General features: G+C 37.4%; 1 pseudogene across 1 annotated transcript; it reads left to right on the forward strand.

The window, feature by feature from the left end:
• Positions 1 to 205: 205 nt before the first annotated feature.
• LOC306644540 (cell division cycle 7-related protein kinase-like) lies at positions 206 to 887 on the forward strand (annotated as a pseudogene). Its single transcript has one exon. The product of its transcript is annotated as a cell division cycle 7-related protein kinase-like (transcript).
• Positions 888 to 11,655: the final 10,768 nt, after the last annotated feature.

An 11,655-nucleotide genomic window follows, 5' to 3' on the forward strand; every position in this document is an offset into this window, starting at 1 on the left:
TTAGCCCAAAGAATTCAGGATACAAAACAGCTTCTCAAATTTGTCCAGTCTAAAACTCAGCAGGAGAATGGTTCACAAAACAGATCTTATGTAATCACTACACACAGGAATTCACTAAATGACCCAGCACCTAAGGAACTGGATCAGGAGTCCCCCACAAAAACTTCTATCAAAAAACAAAGAAACAAAAAAATAACCTACACAGATGCACAAATTCAGATTAAACACAGAAAAATGGGAGGGCTCTGTAAGCTTCTCTGTTCAGAACTTTGGTTTTGGAAAAAGAAATTTCGATTTATATAGCTGCACTTCACATGAGAGCCCTGCAGTGAAACTTATAAAGCAGTCAAAGACTGTGGATGTAACATTGAGAAAGTTAAAAACAAAAAAAAAAAAAAAATCATTTCTACAAAAAAAAAAAAAAATGTTATAAATAGTGGTGTGATAAAGAAAACTGCCAGTTCTTGTCCAGATAACCTAACCTGTGATTGCTATGTGACAGATAAAGTTTTCAATATTTGTCTTTTAAGGGGTCAGCAGGTTGGCCTAGGACAGGTACACCAGGATTTGGAATACCGGACTTACTGACAAAGCGCCCAAACTACTGCAATTGACATGTGGTCTACAGGGATCATATTTCTTTCTTTGCTTAGTGGATGATATCCATTTTATAAAGTAAGTGATGATTTAACCGCTTTGGCTCAAATTATGACAATTTGGGGAATCCAGGGAAACCATTCAGACTACCAAAACTTTGGGCAAATCAGTATTATGTACCATAAGAAGTCTCAACACAAGACTTGAGGAAATTCTGTGAGAGAGTCAAGGGTCTAAATTCTAACACTCCTAAATTAACAAGTAATATACAAGGGTGTACTTTTTTTTGAGGGGGGGGAGGGTGCTGGGGATTGAACCCAGGGCCTTATGAATGTGAGGCAAGCACTCTACCAACTGAGCTATATCCCCAGACCCAATGGTGTACTTATGACTCAGATTTTTTAGAGAAGACTGAACAGAAAGCTTCTTACATCATACAAAGGCTCAGACACACCGTTCAGGGAATTCATTATATAAAGTGGACTGGAAGTTATTTTGATGAGTATACTGATTTAGAAGACTGGGATGAGATACCTAATGAAGCTAGCAATCTGCTTAATTAACTTCTAGATTGAAATTCAGCTTCAAGAATAAAAGAAGCCAGACGCAGTGGCACACACCTGTAATCCCAGACACTCTGGAAGCTGAGGTAGGAGGATCACAAGTTCAAAGCCAGTCTTAGCAATTTAGTGAGGCCCTAAGCAACTCTGTGAGATCCTGTTTCTAAATAAAATATAAAAAATGACTGGGGATGTGTCTCAGTGGTTACGTGCCCTTGGTTCAATCCTGGCTACCAAAAAAAAAAAAAAAAAAAAGAATAAAAGAGAAAATATTGACCAAATGACACTGTTATATCGTGTGAAAGATACCAGCTTGTGTTCTTCATTAATGTTACTATCGTGTATTGTGAGGTGGAAGGAAAAAGGTTTTTGTAATAGCCATGAGTTTTTGCTTAAAGACCAGGGCAGGATTAAAATCTATTTTAAAAATATTATCTGGGTCGAGATCCAAGATGGTGGACTACAGGGAGGCTGCGTTCCTTGTCGCTCCATAACTCCGGTTTCAAGCAGAGGATATCTGTTTCTCGGTGAGGCAGTTTTTGCTGCTTATTGATTCCCTGCTGTTTACCCCATTTGTCTGCTGTGATGACCTGCAGTCTGCCAGCATATCGACGCCTTTTTTGAGTGCAGATTGCTCACTGTCAGGCGCCTATCATCTGCCATTTGCCTGCCTCTGGCCGGTCCATCACCTGCCTTACACCTATCCATCACCCAACACACGAGGTTCACCTCCCGATCCTCCGACAACAGTCAGCAAACTGATGGCCAACCGCCAGTGGAGCACCAGCTGCCTGCTGTTGCCTGGAAGTTCACTGTTACAGTATCTGCTGGTTTGATTACACATGGCTGCCACCATTTTGAAACAACAGCCAGGCCCCATAGGACCCCTGGCCGGACTGGCTGAGCCCCTTCTCCAGGATCCCTCAGCCCAACCGATCACTCCCTGCCTCTGGGGCCCTCACATCAACTGACTGCTCCCTGCCACCAGGACCCCCAGACCAACTGACTGCGCCCTATCACCAGGACCCCAGACTGGACTGATTGCAACCGGCCTCCAGGATCCCACAACCACACCAAACACACCAGACCTCCAGGACCCCTGCCTGACCAACCACATCCCGCCTCCAGGACCTCCTGCTGACCACGTCCACACCCTGAGCTGCAGCTCCCCATTTGCCAACACATTTAGAAGCCAGAGTGGCCATCTTGGATAATCCTGGAAGCCATTGCAATGATCTTTAGGTGGGGCAAATCCTATCCTGAGACGCCTGCTGGAGGCTTGAAGCTCATTGTCAGGTACCTCTCATGCATCAGGCTACTGAAGACTGGGAGGTTTCATTAGTATATGACTGTTATACTGTAGATTTTCTTTTCTCTCCTTATTGAAAAAATTTAAGTTTTTATTTCTTTACTTTTCTTGCTCTTTTCCTTTTGTTTACCTGTTCTCTCAGAGATTCTTTCTCCCTTTTTTGCATGCTAACATCCAATTTCTTTTGATTACACTCTCACCCTTTCTATTATCTAGAACTTTTTTTTTTTTTTTTTTTTTTTTTTTTTTTTGCAGTGCTGGGGATCGAACTCAGGGCCTTGTGATTGCGAGGCAAGCACTCTACCAGCTGAGCTATTTCCCCAGCCCCCAACATCATTCTTAATGGAGAAAAACTGAAACCATTCCCTTTAAAAACAGGAACAAGACAGGGATGTCCTCTTTCTTCTCTTCAACATTGTCCTCAAAACTCTAGCCAGAGCAATTAGGCAGACCAAAGAAATAAAAGGGATACGAATAGGAATAAGCTGTCACTCTTTGTGGATGACATGATTCTATATTTAGAGGATCCAAAACCTCCTCCAGAATACTTCTAGATCTCATCAATGAATTCAGCAAAACAGCAGGCTATAAAATCAACATGCATAAATCTAAAGCATTTTTATACGCAAGCGACGAAACAACTGAAAGGGAAATGAGGAAAACAACTCCATTTGCAATAGCCTCAAAAAAAAATAAAATACTTGGGAATCAATCTAACCAAAGAGGTAAAACATCTCTACAATGAAAACTACAAAACATTGAAGAAAGAAATTGAGGAGGACCTTAGAAGATGGAAAGATCTCCCAAGTTCTTGGATAGGAAGAATTAATATTGTCAAAATGGCCATACTACCAAAAGTGCTATACAGATTCAATGCAATTCCAATTAAAATCCCAATGACATACCTTACAGAAATAGAGCAAGCAATCATGAAATTCATCTGGAAGAATAAGAAACCCAGAATAACTAAAGCAATCCTTAGCAGTAAGAATGAAACAGGGTGTATTGCAATACCAGAACTTCAACTATACTACAAAGCAATAGTAACAAAAATGGCATGGTATTGGCACCAAAATAGACAGGTAGATCAATGGTACATAATAGAGAACATGGAAACAAACCCAAATAAATACAATTTTCTCATACTAGACAAAGGGGCCAAAAATATGCAATGGAGAAAAGATAGCCTCTTCAACAAATGGTGCTGGGAGAATTGGAAATCCATATGCAACAGAATGAAATTAAACCCATATCTCTCACCATGCACGAAACTAAACTCAAAATGGATTAAGGACCTCGGAATCAGACCAGAGACCCTGCAAATTATAGAAGAAAAAGTAGGTCCAGATCTTCAACATGTCGGCTTAGGACCAGACTTCCTCAACAGGACTCCCATAGCACAAGAAATAAAAGCAAGAATCAATAACTGGGATAGATTCAAACTAAATAGCTTTCTCTCAGCAAAGGAAACTATCAGCAATGCAAAGAGAGAGCCTACAGAGTGGGAGAATATCTTTGCCACTCATACTTCAGATAGAGCACTAATCTCCAGAATATATAAAGAACTCAAAAAAATCTACACAAAGAATACAAATAACCCAATCAACAAATGGGCTAAGGAAATGAACAGACACTTCACAGAAGATGTACAAGCAATCAACAGATATATGAAAAAATGTACAACATCTCTAGTAATAAGAGAAATGCAAATCAAAACTACCCTAAGATTCCATCTCACCCCAATTAGAATGGCTATTTTTTAAAATTTATTTTTATTGTAAACAAATGGGATACATGTTGTTTCTGTTTGTACATAGAGTAACAGCATACCATTTGCATATTCATAAATTTACATAGAGTAATGATGTTTGATTCATTCCATTATTTTTTCCTTCCCCCCCACCCCTCCCACCTCTCTTTTCCCTCTATACAGTCCTTCCTTCCTCCAATCTTGTCCCATTCCCACCCCCCATTAAGTGTCATCATCCGCTTATCAGTGAGATCATTCCTCTTTTGGATTTTTGAGATTGGCTTATCTCACTTAACATGATATAGAATGGCTATTATCAAGAACACAAGCAACAATAGGTGTTGGCGAGGATGTGGGGAAAAAGGTACACTCATACATTGCTGGTGGGGTTGCAAATTAGTGCAGCCACTCTGGAAAGCAGTATGGAGATTCCTCAGAAAGCTTGGAATGGAACCACCATTTGACCCAGCTATCCCACTCCTTGGCCTATACCCAAAGGACTTAAAATCAGCATACTACAGAGATACAGCCACATCAATGTTCATAGCTGCTCAACTCACCATAGCCAGATTGTGGAACCAACCTAGATGTCCTTCAATTGATGAATGGATAAACTGTGGCATATATATACAATGGAATATTACTCCGCCATAAAGAATGATAAAATTATGGCATTTGCAGGCAAATGGATGAAATTGGAGAATATCATCCTGAGATAAGCCAATCTCAAAAATCCAAAAGAGGAATGATCTCACTGATAAGCGGATGATGACACATAATGGGGGGTGCGAGGGGGGCAAGAATGGAGGAAGGAGGGACTGTATAGAGGGAAAAGAGAGGTGGGAGGGGTTGGGGGAATGAAAAAATAATGGAATGAATCAAACATCATTACCCTATGTAAATGTATGATTACGCAAATGGTATGCTGTTACTCCATGTACAGAGAAACAACATGTATCCCATTGGTTTACAATAAAAATAAATTAAAGAAAAAAGATACTGTGTCCATCTACAACTAAAAACTGCTTTAAAAAAACATTATCTGCTCCAGTGGTAGATTGTAAAATATAGATTAAGATTATTTTTTAAATGCCTGGAAGGGTTGTTTGGACTAACAACATGATCTTTGCATAAAACCCACCCAAGCAGATTCAGATCTTTAGTTTCTCTGATTACTTTTCACATCCATATGTAGAAAAAGAAGCAGTTTTACCATAGCACATCGATTCAAGGTCAAATTCTTAAAATCAGTGGATCCAATAGGGACTAAATGAGTCAAAAGACTTAGTTTCCTGATTCCTGAAAATATGAACTATGAGTCCTTTTGGAAAGTTCAACCTGGCACTGGCACTTTTAACAATTTTATAGGTAAAGAAAATAATTTCCTTTCCTAGAGGTATACATTATATCTTTTATGAACACTAAAACTGAGGAAATGTTCATGGGGCAAAATATCATTTAAGATTTAATTTATGCATTTTTAAAAAGTATTTCATGGACACATTTTTGTGTAAGTTGTCATATTTTCTTGATTTTTCTTCCTTCTCTTCCCCCACCTAACATATTGCTTTGGAAATTATATGGTGATTACCATAAGTTTCTGGGTGCTGTATTAAATGTTATATGTATTTATAGTCAGAAACTTAAAGTTATAATGCACACACTCATTGAGACGGGGAAACCTTTAGGACTAAGGTGAATATTGATAGTCCAAAATGCTTTTCCTCATCTCTTTTGAGTGCGTATTTTTTATTATGACATCTTAGATATTATTAGGTAGCTGTCTAAAGGAAGAGTAAATATAGAATTGAAAATATTACTGAAGATATTTTCCTCTACCTGAGAGCCATCCAGATTTCTACATCCTATTTTGACTAAGTTGATCTTGCTCAGAGAAGAATGAACACTGGAGTCTTAGCTGAGTTGGGGAAAGAGATAATAAAGTAGGCAAAGCAGAAGAGGACCTAAGATAGAGGTTTGTATGTGTTTTACATTCCAAAATGATATGTATCAATGACAGCGTATGAAATTTTCTATCAGAAATAAGTCTTGGTGGATAGATATGCTGAGAAGTTTTCCCATTTCATAGTCACAAATTATAGAAACAGCTTAGGGACAAATATTTACTTTGTTATTTTAAGCATTGATGAGTTGATATGTCTAATTGATATATTTAGTAAATGCAATATATGTACGTGTCTGTGTGTACCATTATATATATATATGCCATTGCTTTTGATCTGCTGTCTTATGCAGTAATCTTTCTTGAATTTTTATGTTTAATAAAATTAGATTTTTCTTTAAAAAATCTTAAACAGTGTAATGGTAAAAAGGCAAGGAACCAAGCAGAAATCATCTTCTAAGAGACTAAAAAGATAAACTTTGAGTAGTTTCATGGTATTGGGTAGAAAAATTTGTAATTTATGACCTACCAAGGAAGAGAGACCCTGATATGCTCCTCCGCTTCCTATTGATATTCCCAAAGACAATTGAGGAATGAGGGCAAACTAGAGATAGATCAACCCATGCGAAGCCTGAAAAAGTCTAGAATGATCTCAATTCCTGATACTGAAAGATGACCTGAAACTACTCTGCTGACAAGAAAATTAAATCTTTATAGAGGAAGGTAATATCAACTGTGTCCTTTAAATTTAAGGGTAGATATATTAGCTCATGAGGGAATCATTGTGAGACTACCAACTGTATTCATTTGGGACTGAAAATTATACATTGATACAAAAATCAGTCTGATCAGTTATGTGATTTCTTTTTCTAGTAAGGCTGTTCTATCCCCTCCATGCTTAACCCACTTCTCAAAGTCTGAACCTCAAGCTCTATGCTTTGAGCTCTTTATCCCAGAACTGTGAAAAAACCATACTCCCTCAGCTCATAAAAGACCAAAAGCATTTCAAATAATGATTCCCAAAAGATGATATATAAAGACCAAGGTAAGACAATTTTATTTATTTATTTTTTGTGTTGCTAGGGTTTGAACCCAGGGCTTTGCACATGTAGGCAAGTGCTCTGCCTCTGGGCTACACCCCAACCCCAAAGGTAGGACAATTTTGACGTGTATGTTTTGCACAGTTTCCCAGAATTGTCCCATGGAAACTGCTCATGGTGGCTGGCTTAGAAGTACATTCTCGGGCTGGGGAGATAGCTCAGCCGTTAGAGTGCTTGCCTTGCAAACACAAAGCCCTGGGTTTGATCCCCAGCACCGTAAAAAAAAAAAAAAAAGGAGTACATTCTCTAGGGGATGCATTCTCTTCCCTTTATTACTTTCCTAGTAGTGTAAGCTATATCTCCTAAATGAACTATTTTTATGCAAAGTCTGCTTTTTTTTCCAAGAATAAGCATAAAAGAATAGGATTTAATCAAATGAAGAGAAAAGAGACAGAGCTCCCATAGGGCAAGAGGGAACCTGATAGGGTTGCCTGCAAAGTCTACTTTTTAAGAAAAATCAACAGACACTCGGTTATACAGGCTCAGGCATAGAGAACTGTGTCAAGTATACTAATTAAATAGAACGAGGAGTGGTAACCAAGTTCAACGTTCTCAAACTTCTGAGAAAAAAAAAGGATAAAATGTATAAAATGTTCACTGAAGATTTCAGCTTCCATATGAATATATCCCATTTATAAAATATCCATTTGGCCTTCATTGCCAACTTAGATCACTTCCACACCTGCAAAATAAATAAGTCACTAAAAAAAATTTCTGAACAGTTTTCAACAAAACAGTATTCAAAAAATATCTAAATACCTCCCCCCATTTTTTTCATAAAAAAAATAGATGATTTGTCAAACTATTATGTAGGCTTGGAAGATGATACTTGAATTATACAAAACCTGTAAAAATTCTTTGTGAAGGTGACAAAAGAACTGATGGACATAGCCAAGCTCGTCCTTTTGTGAGGGGGTGTGTTTGTGTTTAAAAATAAATACATGTGGGGCTAACGGTGTAGTTCGGTGGTAGAGTGCTTGTCTGGTACACACAATCCCAGCACACACACACACAAAAAGATATATATGATAAATTACCAGTGGTACATAGCCGGGTGGGGGCGGTCTTATATCAATTTCCAGTTCTTCCTCATGATGAATTATGAATCCCTTGGAGATTTCTTTTCTCATTCTATATTGAATCTGTTCTACCAGGATACTGATCTTCATCTATGTATCATAACCAGATTGTGTGAGGATACATCTTGGGTCAAAATTCTAATTCCACATACAGGAAGTCTTAATCTATATCTGTGGAACTGCTCCAAGTTCATTTGTTTATTTTCACTTTTTTGTTTTGTTTTGCTTTGAAGTTCGTTTAAAGTGTCAAGTCTTTATCACCAGTACTTAACACTCAAGAAAATACTGGCTTCCTACTTTCTTGTTCAACCTGGGGCAGGCTTTGATTTGTCCTTTATCACTCTCTCTGGCAGACTCTGACTGGCCTCTATGTTCTTTGTTAGCCACAGGAATCTCCTCCGCCAGCTGCCTGACCTGCTTGGCTAGGGCAAGAAAGAAGGGGTTTATTCTGCTCTATTTGGCATTAAGAGTAACTTCAAGTTGCAAATGGATCATTCATGGTATTCTCTATGAAATACCATTAAATATTTTCTGACAGCCTGCACTCAGAGCATTAGTCTAATATTTCCTACCCATTAGCTTGATATCTATACTTTGAAATAAATTGATCTCTTTGACAGTCATGAACATGTGATAGGGATAGGGAAAAAGTTATGGCCCACTTTACAGATGAGGAAGTTGGACCACAGAAGTTAAATCAGTAAATAAGATGTAAAACTATTTCATGTTAGAGTAGGATGATAAAAGCATAAAGATTGCATGAATCTATGTGCAATTTTAATTGTATTATTGTGTAAAAATGTACATGAAAAAGTTAAGAAACACAATTGATGACTGGGCATGATGGTGCACACCTGTATGCCCTGTGACTCAGGAGGCTGAGCAGGAGGATGGCAAGTTTGAGGTCAGCCTCAGCAAATTAACCAGGTCATCAGCAACACTGTCTCAAAATTTTAAAAAATTTAGAAGTGCTAGGGGTGTAGCTCAATAGCAAAGCTCCCCTGGGTTAAATCCCCAGTACCAAAAACAAAAGACAAAAAAAGATTTCACAAACTAGAAAAAATATTCCCAGCATGTATCATAGAAAAAGGTTAAGATCAATATCATAGGAACTTTTGTGAACAACTAAAAGAACTGCCCTAAAGCAAAATAGACAGGTAACTTATCAAAGAACAAATAAGTGGACAAGAAATATATGAATTAATTTTTATTAGTGAATGCAAATTAAAACAATGATTTAGTAGACATTTGTTGCTTTTATCTATGCATTATTCCTTCTCTTTTGCTAGAAAATATCTTTACTCCCACACTCCAAACATGTGCTTATGGGAGGGCTGATACTTGTATTACAAGAACAGATGTTTGTAATAGTTATCTATTCTTTCTGTTGGTACAATATCTACTCTCTTTTTTCGTTTTTTACTCTCTTCCTCCCCTGTTAGTCCTTGTGATTTGGGAAGGGCTAATTCCCACCTCTGTGTGTGGGTAACACACAACCCAGTCTTAACTGAGCAGATTATTTCATCCCTCTGGTGCAATGGGTATTTCGGGGATAAACAGGAAGACGGGCCAACCAAAGTTTTCCCCAGAACTTTTGCTGGAGTTATCAGAACTGAGGTACTCCCTTGGAGACTCATGAAACTGCTGCTGAGTCATTTAAGCCTGGAGCTGCCAGGAACCATCTGCCAACAGGCAGAGAAAGTTTGCCTGAGAGTGAAGCCAATCAAGAGGAGGGCAGCACAAAAGATAAAAGCAAGTTATTATGGCACTGTTTGTCCCCCTAGTACTAACTATTCTTTTTTTAATAATTCACAGATCATTTATTACTTAAAAAGAAAATTATTCTCCTTGTTGACTTTGAAGAGCTAAGAATTAAAAAAAAATTTGGGTAAGTGGTGCCAGCAATGAAGCATATTCATAAGAAATAAGCTATTTCAGTGAGTAAAAAATATCTTATTTGTTCAAAATTATTTTAAGTGATCATCGTAATCTCAGAAAAATATCTTAAAACCAAGAAAAAATTAAACCAAACTATGCTTAACTTTTTAAATTCATTTTCTTCATTATAAATTGTTCATTCTCTAATGAACACATCTAACTATTCTTGAAGGAAGGACTGCCCCCATAAATTTTTTAGTTGCATGATTATATGAGTCAATATATTCACTTTTTTTTTTTTTTTGCTTAAACTAACTTAATTTGGGTTTTTAGAATGGTATTAAAATGAGCTCTGATGAATGTAGTATTAAATCAAGTAGCAAAGATTTCTCTTTCCTCTAGTCCTCCATAGCTGAAATGATACAGGCCTAGAACTATCTACAACTGTATCTCCCTCCTTGGAAAAAAAAAGCCTGCCTCAGAAGCCTATAGAAGGGGAATAAGGGACATACAGCTCATTTGAGTTTTTTAATCAAGTCGACCCTGAGGTCAGCATCCAGATGCATGGGGCAATAAATCCCTTTTTTTTTTTTCTTATGCTGATTGCTAGTAAGTCTTTCATTATAATCAATGTCATTTACCTGTTGTGTAAAGGCTGAACACATTGATATCCTATTGGTATTATTCTTATACACATGAGATGTCAATTTCCCTCAAATTAAAAATAAAAATGATTATCCCCATGTTGTTGATGATATGCTAAAATACAAACTCCCACACCCTACTGGTATTTGGAACATCTTGAAAATTAATTTGGTTATAGACCTCAAAAACCTTAAAAACTACACGTTGTGGGGGTTGAATAGGTAGAGCTTAGGGAATTTTTAGGACAATGAAACTATTCTGCATGATGCTTTAATGGTGAATACATAACACTATACATTAGTCAAAACTCAAAGAACTGAATAATACAAAGAATAAACCCTAACATAAACTATGGCCTTTAGTTAGTAGTGTAGCAATCATCTGTTGTAACCACAAATGTATCATACTAATGCAACAGAGGAGACTATTAGCTGGGAGAGGGCTGTATATGAGAACTCTGTATTTTCTACTCAAGTTTTCTATTAAACTAAAACTGCACGAAGAAATAAAGTTGAGAGACTGCATATGCTTTATCTAGCAATTCTTAAGTTATAAATTTCTCTCAAAAGAAAAATAAATGAGCAAGAATGCAAAGATATAAAAAAAATAATAATTGCTGCTATCTACAACTTAAGAGGCTGAGACAGGAGAATTGCAAGTTGCAGGCCAGCCTTAGCAACTTAGCAACTTAGGGAGGCCCTAAGCAACTTAGTGAGACCCTATCTCAAAAAAAAAAAAAAAAAAAAAAAAAGGACTGGGGATGTGACTCAGTGGTAAAAGTGCCTCTGGGTTCAATCTCCAGTACAACTCCCCCCCCCAAAAAAGTAAAATAAA

The sequence above is a fragment of the Sciurus vulgaris genome (assembly GCF_902686455.1).
Source record: "Sciurus vulgaris genome assembly, chromosome: 14".
NCBI classification, from domain to species: domain Eukaryota; kingdom Metazoa; phylum Chordata; class Mammalia; order Rodentia; family Sciuridae; genus Sciurus; species Sciurus vulgaris.